Source organism: Suncus etruscus, chromosome 9, assembly GCF_024139225.1.
Source record: "Suncus etruscus isolate mSunEtr1 chromosome 9, mSunEtr1.pri.cur, whole genome shotgun sequence".
Classification (NCBI taxonomy): domain Eukaryota; kingdom Metazoa; phylum Chordata; class Mammalia; order Eulipotyphla; family Soricidae; genus Suncus; species Suncus etruscus.
The window spans coordinates 41,751,276-41,763,326 of record NC_064856.1 but is presented as its reverse complement, the minus strand read 5'-3'; the positions used below and the strand labels follow the sequence as shown (position 1 = coordinate 41,763,326).

General features: G+C 44.1%; 1 protein-coding gene and 1 pseudogene across 1 annotated transcript in view; one reads left to right on the top strand and one right to left on the bottom strand.

Moving 5' to 3' along the window:
* The window catches only part of RAB30 (RAB30, member RAS oncogene family), a 101,357-nt gene that overhangs the window by 41,797 nt on the left and 47,509 nt on the right, over positions 1-12,051 (bottom strand). The gene's annotated exons all lie outside the window — the stretch shown is intronic.
* On the top strand, positions 6,978-7,570 carry LOC126017982 (cytochrome b5-like; annotated as a pseudogene).

Sequence of the window (12,051 nt, the reverse complement as noted above, 5' to 3'; positions counted from 1 at the left end):
GTCAGGGAACCATATGGGATGTCAGGAATCAAACCACCATCAGTTCTGAATCGGCTGCATTCAAGGCAAATGCCCTACCACTGTGCTATCTCTCTGGCCCCCTCATCTCTTAAAAATATATTTTTTATAATTAGATTGCTATAGATAACTGTGTCCTTCCAACTATACATTGAAATTGAAGTCTTATACCCTTAGAATGTGACTATAACTGGAGATAAGGCCTTACAAAGGTGATTGAGTTCAAAATGGGATCTTGACATCTCTCTATAAGAAGAATCAGCTCACACAGAGACAACAGGGCTGTACATAGAAGGGTGACAATGTGAAGAAACAGAGAGTTTAGTATCTAGATTCTCTAGGGGAGAGGTCTCAAAGAAAAACAAAGCCTTGCCATCACCATGATCTTGGGCTTCCAGCATACAGAATTATGAGAAAATAAATGTCTGTTGTATTAGCTACCTAGTCTGTATTTTCTTATGGAAGTCAAACAAATCACTAACTCTGCAAACCAATTGAAGCTCATAAATGACATTTGGCTATAGTCCTCTTTTTTTTTTTGGAACATTAGTGAATTTTTTCAGAAATCAAATCAGTTGTCTAATACTCTGAATTCATCTGTTTACACCTATAGAGTGTAATGTAACTTGTCATCAAGCCCAGGTCGGCCACATGCAAGACATGTACCCAATCCACTGTATTATGTTTCTAGCCCCAATAACAAGATTTTTTTTTATTAAGTCTAGGTAATTATTACTTTGGAAATAAGATAGAAGGTTGGAGTGATACAAGCAGTTTCTTTCTTCCTTTTTTTTTTTTTTTTTGGTTTTTGGGTTATTTCCAGCAGCACTCAGGGGTTACTCCTCGCTCTGCACTCAGAAATCACTCCTAGCAGGCACAGGGGAACATATGGGATGCCAGGATTTGAACCACCGTCCTTCTGCATGCAAGGCAAACACCCTACCTCCATGCTATCTCTCCGGCCCCAACAGTTTCTAAGGTATCAACAATTTTCAATTTGGTGAAGTGGCAAGTGGAAATACAATTTTTACTTTATTATACTTTAAACCATCAAAGAGTATTTAAAAAAAAACTGGGGCCGAAGAGATAGCAGAGTGGTAGGGCGTTTGCCTTGCATGCTGCCACCCTGGATTCGATTCCCAGCATCTTATAATGGGCCCCCAGCCTGCCAGGGGTGATTTCTGGGTGCATAGTATGAAGTAACCCCTGAGTGCTGCTGGGTGTGGCCCAAAAACCAATAAATCAATCAATAAATTTTTTACAAATAAATAAATAATAAAACATTATTTGCTAAGGATATTTCAGAAACAAAAAGTAATTGTTTTTGTGAGCTGCCTGCTGTGGTTAGGATGAAAAAAGAAAAGACTGTCAAAGGGTTTACTCTGAAGGTAAACTGGGGGCCTCAGGGACCTGGGCATATCAGAAACATTTATACCCAAAAATCAATTTAAATGAATTTCTTAAAAATCTATTCCTTGGGGCCCGGAGAGATAGCACAGCGGTGTTTGCCTCGCAAGCAGCCGATCCAGGACCAAAGGTGGTTGGTTCGAATCCCGGTGTCCCATATGGTCCCCCGAGCCTGCCAGGAGCTATTTCTGAGCAGACAGCCAGGAGTAACCCCTGAGCACTGGCGGGTGTGACCCAAAAACCAAAAAAAAAAAAAAATTCTATTCCTTGGGGCCAGCGAGGTGGCACTAGAGGTAAGGTGTCTGCCTTGCAAGCACTAGCCAAGGAACGGACCGTGGTTCGATCCCCCAGCATCCCATATGGTCCCCCCAAGTCAGGGGTGATTTCTGAGTGCGTAGCCAGGAGTAACCCCTGAGCAGCAAACGGGTGTGGCCCCCTTAAAAAAAAATCTATTCTTCATTAGGAAGCTTGCCAAATACAGTGGAGCAATACAGTTAGGGTAGAGAAGGAACCACTAACAACAATAGTTGGAACTAATCACTCTGGACAATAACTGGGAGTAAAAGGAATATGCACAGTACCCCTTCATTAACAATAGTGCAATCTACAGTGTCTAAAGTGGGGAGGGCAAAGAAAACTGGGAACGTTGAAGGTGGGAAATGTTTTTGGGTGTAACATCGTAAGACTGAAACTCAATCATGAACAACTTTGTAATCATGCTGTTTAAGTAAAAGGAATAAATAAATAATTTAAAAAGTGCCTCAGCACTGGAGCAATAGCACAGCTAGCAGGGTGTTTGCCTTGCACGTGGCTGACCCAGGTTTGATCCCTGACATTCCATATGGTCCACTGAGTCTACCAGGAGTAATTTCTGAGCATAGAGACAATAGTAATCCCTGAACACTGCTGGATGTGCCCCCGCTCCCCACACATACAAAGTACTTCTCGGGGCCGGGAAGGTGGCGCTAGATGTAAGGTGTCTGCCTTACAAGCGCTAGTCAAGGAACGGACCGCGGTTCGATCCCCCGGCGTCCCATATGGTCCCCCCAAGCCAGGGGCGATTTCTGAGCACATAGCCAGGAGTAACCCCTGAGCGTCAAATGGGTGTGGCCCAAAAAACAAAAACAAAAAACAAACAAAAAAAACCAAAAAACAAAGTACTTCTCATTGCAGACTGGGATGGGAGGCAAATGAGTTGGGGGAAGACATCTCTGGAGGAAAGTGGATACTGATGAAGAGATGGATCAGTGCTAAAACATCGTACTAAAATCTAAAAACCCATTTATGAATAACTTTGTAATTTCATCACCAGATTAATAAAAAATATAGTAAAAACAAATCTATCTCTTAAGAATAGTTTGAAAATATCTCCCTCACTCTCATTCTCTCTCTCTCTCTTACTCTCTCTCTCTCTCTCTCTCTCTCTCTCTCTCTCTCTCTCTCAGGGCTTGCTCCTGGCTCTGTGCTCAGGGATCACTCTTGGCAGTGTTTAGGATAAAATATGGTGCTGGAGATCAAACATGGGTTGGCTGTGTGAATCTAGGTGTCTTATTACTGTACTATCTCTACCTACCCCCTTTTCTATTTAGTAACTAAGAGGTTGAATATCTGGCATTTTATGACTCACTGGATAATATGTAATATGGCCTTGATATATTTTTCCAGGATGAGAGATTCAGCTTTAGCTAGGAAACAAGTTTACCTTGAATTCTGAGATGACACAAAGCTGGGAAGCATGCAGAGCCAAGTTCAAATGACAGAATTAGTGTATATCTTAGTGAGAGGAGTGAGAGGACAAATCAAACCCCATTTTTTTTTACAACATCTACTATTTACTGAGAAAATATTCTATGCCAAGAAGTTTTTACACAACCCATGTCAGTGAATCTTCACAAATCTATTGGGCAACTGGGACCTTGGAAGAAAACCTCCCCAAAATGTGGGGGGGAAATCAATAATAAAGTCATAATTTGTTGGTTTATGTATGTTTTATTTTGGTTTGTTTGAATTTGAGATCATACCCAGTGGTGCTCAAGGCTTTCAGAAGCTCTGTGCTCAGGAGTTACTCCTAGTAGGACTGCAGCTACCCTTTCCACGTGGTGCTGGGAATTGATTTCAGGTTGGTCCTAGGTTAGGCAAGCACCCTAATCACTGCACAATTTCTCCAACCCCCAGAGGTATGATGTGAACCAAGGTTTTCAAGTTCATGTTTCAACTCAAATGAGAGTTGTTTTTTCAACCTAGGAGAAATGATCATTTAAAACAGAAGTCTCTTTAATTCAGCCTGTAGGCCTCAGAGATCAGCACTCAGTCTATCAGCACATCATAAAAAATAATTGGGCTATATTGATTTCATTCGTACATAGAACACTGACAATTTCATTCATAGACTGTGACAGCTTCCAGGAAACCTCAGTTTTTCCCTGGGGCAAGTCTGTCATTAAAAAAAGACTGGAGGGCCTGGGAAGCTCAAGGATCAGGAGCATGTTTTATATAGGGAAAAACTGAATTTGGTACCCAACACACACAGTTTCCTCAGTGCCCCCTGGGAGTAGGCCTCAAGCCCCACTGGGTCTGCCGATTACCCTACAGCCCCTAAAAGGCGGGAGACAAAAGTGGGCTCTGTTACCCATTCTGAGTTTAGCTAGTCTGCACAAGCTGCCAAAATTTCTGTTGTTGTAGATGAAGGCCTTGCACAAACACTGCTGAGCAAAACCCTGTTCCAGCCTGTTTCCCTACTTTCAATTTAATCTCATCTTTGGGGCCACTGTGATTTTATGGGTGTGTCTAGCTGAGACAATAGCACAATCTGCTTCAGTGCACAGTGACAGCCAATGGAGCAATCCTGAAAGACAGCCAGAGAATTTTAATGAATACCAGAAGACTCCCGACTACTAAATCCAAATGCAGTACAACCCGCTGGCCCCTCCTGCTGCAGCAAAGAATTCCAGAGTCAGCTTCAACCCAAAAGCAGGAAGAAAAATCCTTTTCCCATGCATTTGAGTCTTCCATAGCAGCCACTCACCAGGTTATTTAGGTGAGAGGCAAAGCTTTTGAACCCAGGGACACTAGGAAAGCACAGGATATGGTGCCAGAAGATATGAGCCAATAGATGAAGAAACAGTATTTAAAAAGTCCCTTCCCTCAGCCAATGCTGGCTCAACACAGCTGCAGGCAAGGTTAGTAAGGCAGCTTAACAGATTTAAAGGGACACTTATAGTTCAAACACAGAAGAACCAAAAGAAGAGAAATGAGATATTCTGAGCACTTGCTATGTTTGCATCAGGTGCCCTGTTCTCATTCCACTTTCCACTGAGAGGTGACAACAGTCGCATTCACACAGAAGACTGCTGACTCATAAAGGTCAGAGAATGTGTCCAAGGTACACAGCTAGCAAAGGGGGGGGGGGGGGCAAACTCTCAAGTTTACTATAGGTAAGGCTTAGAGAAACCACTTCAAAATCCAGAATTGGAGGAAGTGGGGGAAAGGCTCATTTACTAATCATAAATTAGGTGCTGATTCCAGGCTAACATTCCTCCAGGGGTTTCCCTTCCTCTCATTCTCAGGGCAACCTGGAGGAATAAAAAAAAAAAAACCTTTTCCGGGCCCGGAGAGATAGCACAGCGGTGTTTGCCTTGCAAGCAGCCTATTCAGGACCAAAAGTGGTTGGTTCGAATCCCGGTGTCCCATATGGTCCCCCGTGCCTGCCAGGAGCTATTTCTGAGCAGACAGCCAGGAGTAACCCCTGAGCACCGCTGGGTGTGGCCCAAAAACCAAAAAAAAAAAAAAAAAAAAAACCTTTTCCAGGAGGAAACTAAGGGTAGATGCTAGTACTTCAGACAATGTCAGGATTATACCAAGATAGGAACACAAAAGATCCACCAAATTTTTTTTTAGATCCACCCAATTTTAATTTTTGTATGTGTGATTGTTTTTCTTGGGCCACAAGATGCTAGAAAATGCTCAGGGTTGACTTCTGACTCTGCACTCAAGAATCACTCACAATGGTGCTTTGGTGACCATATGGGATACTGGGGGCAAAACCAGAGTGAACATGAGCAAGGCAGGGGGCTTTCTTGCTATACCATCTCTCTAGCCTAAGAAACTTCTAATTTTAAAGTCCATATTAGAAAAGATTTACTCAGACTACCTGGTAAAAACACCCAGGTTGTCAAGAGAAGAAGCAAGTTTCAGAGACCTCAGCCCCCTTCTCAGCCAATTATGCAGGTTCCCAGATACCCTTTCAATTGCTCTGAGCACAACTTGCTAAAGGCTGAAGCACTGGCTCAGGGTAGGCTTCCTATAAACCACAGGTTTTACTAACAATGCTTGGATGAAGGAGAAACTTGGATCTCAAAGGCCCTCTGAGAACAGCAGTGATTCCCCTTCTTTCTACAGCCTATTTCCTGCTCCTAACATGAGACCACCAGCCTCCTCTTAGCACCAATGTGCTAACCAATGTCTCCCAAGAGACACAACTGTCTAGACAGAGTCCTAATCCACCTCTCGAGAGTGCAGCCCAAGCTCAACTGCATCTGCCATCTAGCTTCAACATCAGTTAAGGCCCCAGAGCTGATGCTCCAAGGTTATCAAGATATAATACAATATGACAGATATCTAGGGTAAAAACTATCTCCCTAAGAGGGGATTTTACTTGAGGTTTCACCATAAACCAGCAGAAGAGCCAGGAACATCCCCAGGTTCTTGCACTAAGGCTTGAAACACTGAAACACAGGCTGAAACTTGATAAGGTGCCTCTTTAGGAGTGCAGAATGAAGCATCAGGCTCTAAGGCAGACTGAACACCTAATACCAAACACACACAAACGCAGGTACATTCACAACTACTATTTTCAGTCAGATGGGATGAGTAGGATATAGAAGAGGCCGCTGAAACCTAGAGAGGCAGCTCAACATACCCAAGTTTACCCAGAAAATTGCAAAACTCAGATACCAACCCCTTTATATGATTCCCACTCACTGCATTCAGTTAATCATGAGCCAATTCACTTATTCCTCCGCTATTTACTGAGCACTTTCTCTGGGCACCTTCTGTGCTCCAGAAAGAATATGCCATGGTTGATATGGTAGCCAAGGTCCAATCATTGAAGGACTTAAGTTTTCAGAACACAATCTGAAAGATGTCACAGGATGATGAGATTTTGGCTCTTGATCAGGACTGGCTTCTCTAAGAATGTAGAATTGGAGCTGAGTCCCAAAAAAGCCAGAAAGAGCTGCCATTTGTAAGACTAGGAAAGGAGAGCTAAGGCAGAATGAATAAGAAGTGCATGAGCCAGCTTTAGGGATAGGCTGGGCATGTCTCCAGAATATAAAGAACTTTAGGGATAAACACTGAGTGAGAGAAATGGGGAGAGGGGTGAATCCTGATAAGGCAGGGCCCTCCTGGCCACCAAAAAGAATTTGTATTTTGGGCAATCAGAAATAAAATGATTTAAATTAGGGAATGGCATGATCTGATCTGTGCTTTAAAAGGATAATTATGGTTTATAAGTAGAGAAGGATTTACAGGGAAAGAATTGGGATCACAGATGTGCCTGGCTGGGGAGCCTGAGCAGGAGGGGAGTCCTAGGCTGGTTGCAGGTTTCTGTTGGGTTGCAAGTGTGCACTAGAAGGGCCTTCGCCATGGCCGAGAAGTCGAAGCAGGCCATGAAGTACTACCGGCTGGACGAGCTCCAGAAGCACAACCATAGCAAGAGCACCTGGCTGATCCTCCACTACAAGGTGTACGACCTCACCAAATTCTTGGAGGAGCACCCTGGCGGGGAAGAAGTCCTTAGGGAGCAGGCGGGGGGGGGGGGGGGCAATGCTACGGAGAACTTCGAGGATGTCGGCCACTCCACAGATCCCGGGAACTGTCGAAGTCGTTTATCATCGGGGAGCTGCACCCGGATGACAGATCCAAGATCGCCAAGCCTTCGGAATCTCTCATTACTACTGTGGATTCGAGCTCCAGCTGGTGGACCAACTGGGTCATCCCGGCCATCTCAGCGCTGGCCATGGCCCTCCTCTACCGCGTCTACCTGTCTGACCAGTAGCCGCGGTCAGCCCGCAGTCCGAGAAGGTCAGGGCTGCTAGGAACCGGACGCCGAGGGGCTGGCGTGAGCTGCTGCCGACAACGGAGACGTAACCCACTTCTCCCACCGCCCGTGGCAGAGACCAGCCAGCCCTGACGAACTGTCCCCCGTGGCCCCTGAGCGTCTCTATGCCTTGTTTCTCCACTTACTGTACAATGAATGACCTTTCAGAGAATACATTTGCCTTTGAAAACAGCCCGTGTGCCATGTGCTGGGTTCTTAGTGCTCTTTAAAAAAAAAAAAAAAAAAGGGCCCGGAGAGATAGCACAGCGGCGTTTGCCTTGCAAGCAGCCGATCCAGGACCAAAGGTGGTTGGTTCGAATCCCGGTGTCCCAGATGGTCCCCCGTGCCTGCCAGGAGCTATTTCTGAGCAGACAGCCAGGAGTAACCCCTGAGCACCGCCGGGTGTGACCCAAAAACCAAAAACCAAAAAAAAGAAAAAGAAAAAGAAAAGATGCTCACTGCCCATGTGGATAGGCCTCTGTGGCACCCACTCAAGGACTGCCTCCACCCAGCAGGATTCCTGCTCATAAAAAGAGGAGGCAGGGGCCCGGAGAGATAGCACAGTGGCGTTTGCCTTGCAAGCAGCCGATCCAGGACCAAAGGTGGTTGGTTCGAATCCCGGTCCCCCGTGCCTGCCAGGAGCTATTTCTGAGCAGACAGCCAGGAGTACCCCTGAGCACCGCCGGGTGTGACCCAAAAACCAAAAACCAAAAAAAAAAAAAAAAAAAAATTGGAATCAGAGGAGAGATAATAATGCCTTTGACCAGTGTAATAAAGATCAATTTTATATTTGAAGATAGGACTAAAAAGACTTGTACATGGGTTGGATATGATGCTAAATGAAATAAACTCTCAAGTTGCCATTTTGAAGAACTGGGTGGGTAGTAATACCATGAACTTTGGGGAAGACTGGAGAAAAAGCAAAGCAATCATAAAAGAACCATTTTATTCTCTATACAAATGTAAGGGTTGAAGCAGCATCAACAGGCAGAAAGGTCTTGAGGATTAAAATGCAGAATAGCATGACTCTCAGGAATGGGATTTCTATTTATTTTACAGGTCATTCCTTATTACCAAAGTAGATCCAATGGGCAGATTGAGAAAAGTTCAGCAAGTTGAAAAAAAGGGCTACTTGGTGCTCAGAGCTGTGCAAGAGAAAAGAGTAGGCTGGGAGAAGACTGACTTTCCTGCTGTTCCAAGTTCTGAAGAGTAACCCACATTGCTCTGGCTAAATGGCTAAGGGAAAAAATAAATAACTGAATAGTCAGAAATTGCTTAAACCTAAAATCCACCTAAACCACAGAAGAATTCTAGAATTCTGTGGTTGTAAGATAAAAATCATTACTAATCTGACCTTCAGAACTGGAGTTTCCCACAAAGGGCAGAACATCTTTCTTAAGTATGACCCATATTTTAGAAGGCAAATGATAACAATATTAGCCTTATTTCAGTCACTGGGAAGTGACTGCTAATTTACTTTTTTTTTCTCCCACCCTTCATACTTTTACATGCATAGGAGTGTCAATAAAAGGTGGGAGCACTAAAATGGAATAGCTCAAGTCTGTAGTCCGCTAGCTTTGTGACCTCTGGCAAGTTATTCAAATACTCTTATTTATTGTTGCTCTCTTAGAAAAATGTAAAAAATAGGGGCTGGAGAGATAGCATGCCGAAGGTCATTGGTTCGAATCCCGGCGTCCCATATGGTCCCCCGAGCCTGCCAGGAGTGATTTCTGAGCGTGGAGCCAGGAGTAACCACTGAGCACTGCTGGGTGTGACTCAAAAACCAAAAAAAAAGAAAAGAAAAAAAAGAAAAATTTAAAAAATAAGGGCTGGAGTGGTGGCGCGGAGTGGTAAGGCCTTGCATGAGCTAACCTAAGATGGACCACAGTTTAATCCCCCAGTGTCCCATATGGTCACCCAAGCCAGGAGCAATTTCTGAGCGCATAACCAGTAGTAACCCGAGTGTTACCAGGTGTGGCCGAAGAGAGAGAAAGAAAGAAAGAAAGAAAGAAAGAAAGAAAGAAAGAAAGAAAGAAAGAAAGAAAGAAAGAAAGAAAGAAAGAAAGAAAGAAAGAAAGAAAGAAAGAAAGAAAGAAAGAAAGAAAGAAAGAAAGAAAGAAAGAAAGAAAGAAAGAAAGAAAGAAAGAAAGAAAGAAAGAAAGAAAGAAAGAAAGAAAGAAAGAAAGAAAGGAGGAAAGGAGGAAGGGAGGAAGGGAGGAAGGGAGGAAGGGAGGAAGGGAGGAAGGGAGGGAGGGAGGGAGGGAGGGAGGGACGGAGGGGGAGGGGGAGGGAAGAAGAAAGAAAGAAAGAAAGAAAGAAAGAAAGAAAGAAAGTAAGAAAGAAAGAAAGAAAGAAAGAAAGAAAGAAAGAAAGAAAGAAAGAAAGAAAAAAAAGAAAGAAAGAAAGAAGGGAGGGAGGGAGGGAGGGAGGGAGGGAGGGAGGGAGGGGGAGGGAGGGAGGGAGGGAGGGAGGGAAGGAAGGAAGGAAGGAAGGAAGGAAGGAAGGAAGGAAGGAAGGAAGGAAGGAAGGAAGGAAGGAAGGAAGGAAAGAGAGATAGCATGGAGGTAAGGCATTTGCCTTGCATGCAGAAAAACGGTGGTTCGAATCCCAGCATCCCATCTGGTCCCCCAAGCCTGCCAGGAGCGATTTCTGAGTATAGAGCCAGGAGTGAACCCTGAACGCTGCAAGGTGTGACCCAAAAACCAAAAACCAAAAAAAAAAAAAAAAAATTAAAAAAGAAAGAATTTCCCAATGAAAGGACTTCACATCAACTTAATTGATATTTTGTCTTTAAAATCATCATATTTAGACTACAGATTCATTGTCAACATAAGACATACAGTCCATTTTTTTTAAAGTCTTAAGAAATGGCATTTTTACAAGCTAAAATTTCTGGTGTTTTTTCTTCAAGAAATCAAAACTATTGTAAGGGTACTGAGAACTATTGGCAGAAAGCTAAGAACACATAATAAATGGGAACCAGAGAGGAGACAGTCTCAAAGAAATGATTGTAACACTTCCAAAGAAAGCATAAACCTAAGAGAGAACAAAGGCTGACGGAGAAGGAGTGACATGTATAAATAAGCATTTGCTGGTGAATTTTACTAGAATTATGGGGAAAGAATATTAGTTTCAAAGGTCATTGGTTTAATAGATCTAAAGGAAGAGGAGGCAGTCTTCTTGAAAAGTTCACAATAAAAGGCAGAGGGAGAGAATAGAACAGCCTAGTGAGAAGCAGGACAACAATACATATAACAAGGGGAAATAGGAGACAAAAGGAAGAGAGAAAATGAAGAAGGAGAGCCATACTAGGTAGAAGACTACCAGACTACACATGTTTCACCCTCAGCCTGTTCTGGATTATTTCTTCTGTGACCCTGATTCAAACTCGTTCACCTGGACTTGGAGATACAGCATGTGGGGTGATTTTACAACTGGTACCCGAACTTTGGACTGACATAAACTCCGGACCCACTAAAAGACCTCAATGATGGTGAGTGCTAATTGTGACTTGACCCTTTGGTGGATTATCACCATGACAGTCCCCTCGAGCTGGACTGAATGTGCTGTACCTTTCACTGGAACATTCATGAGCATGGCTCATGTTCTGAATGGCTTCGTCTTACTCTGGTCAATCTACCTGCATTTCTTACTCTACGTGCCAGGCTCCCTCTAGATTCTCCTGCATACATGGCACAAGAGGGGAAAAGTGCCTTCCCAGTGGTGACAAGTTCTCAATCTATAGGCCTTCCCAGAACTGATAATTTATCGTTTACTACTGGCACTAAACCAGAGAGACTCCCATTTCCAAGTCAGCTACCATCTCTGCAGACCCAGAGTGTGAAATGGCTCGACCAAAGTTACCCCCGTGCCCTATGCACTGAGCCAGGTAGACAAGCCGATGCTGGCAATCCAAGTCCTGGGCAATGTTAAATGGCTCAATGTCTGGAATGGTTATGGATTTATCAACAGAGATGATACCAAAGAAGATATCTTTGTTTACTGGACAGCTATTAAGAGGAACAGGAAGTTTCTGCATGGTGTTGGAGATGGGGAGACTGTGGAGTTTGATGTTGTGAAAGGAGAGAGGGGACCAAAAGCTGCTAATGTATCCGGACCTGTGGAATGCCAGTGAAAGGTAGCAGATATGCTCCCAAACAACATAGGTTCTGTCGATTCATACCCCGGCCTCACTCAGCTGTCTATGGTGGCAGAGGCTCCCTAGGTGAGACAGAAGCAAGCAGTGAAGGGGGGAAGAGTTGAAGTCTCTGGGCAGCATCCCAGATGCCACTGTCTACCATCTTTCCTCTACCAGAGGAGCCTTTTGCCAGGACCACGGTCCCCAGACCTTGATAAACAGCATCTTATCAAGGAAATCCCAGGAGCCTAACACAAAGGTGAATATGGAGAAGATGGAGGATCTAAGATCAGTTGAAGCCCAACAAAGAAGAAGCTACTTTCAGAACTTCCTGTACCTGAGTTACCTTCAAAAATTTAACTTTCTGGGGCCAGAAAAACAGCATGGAGGT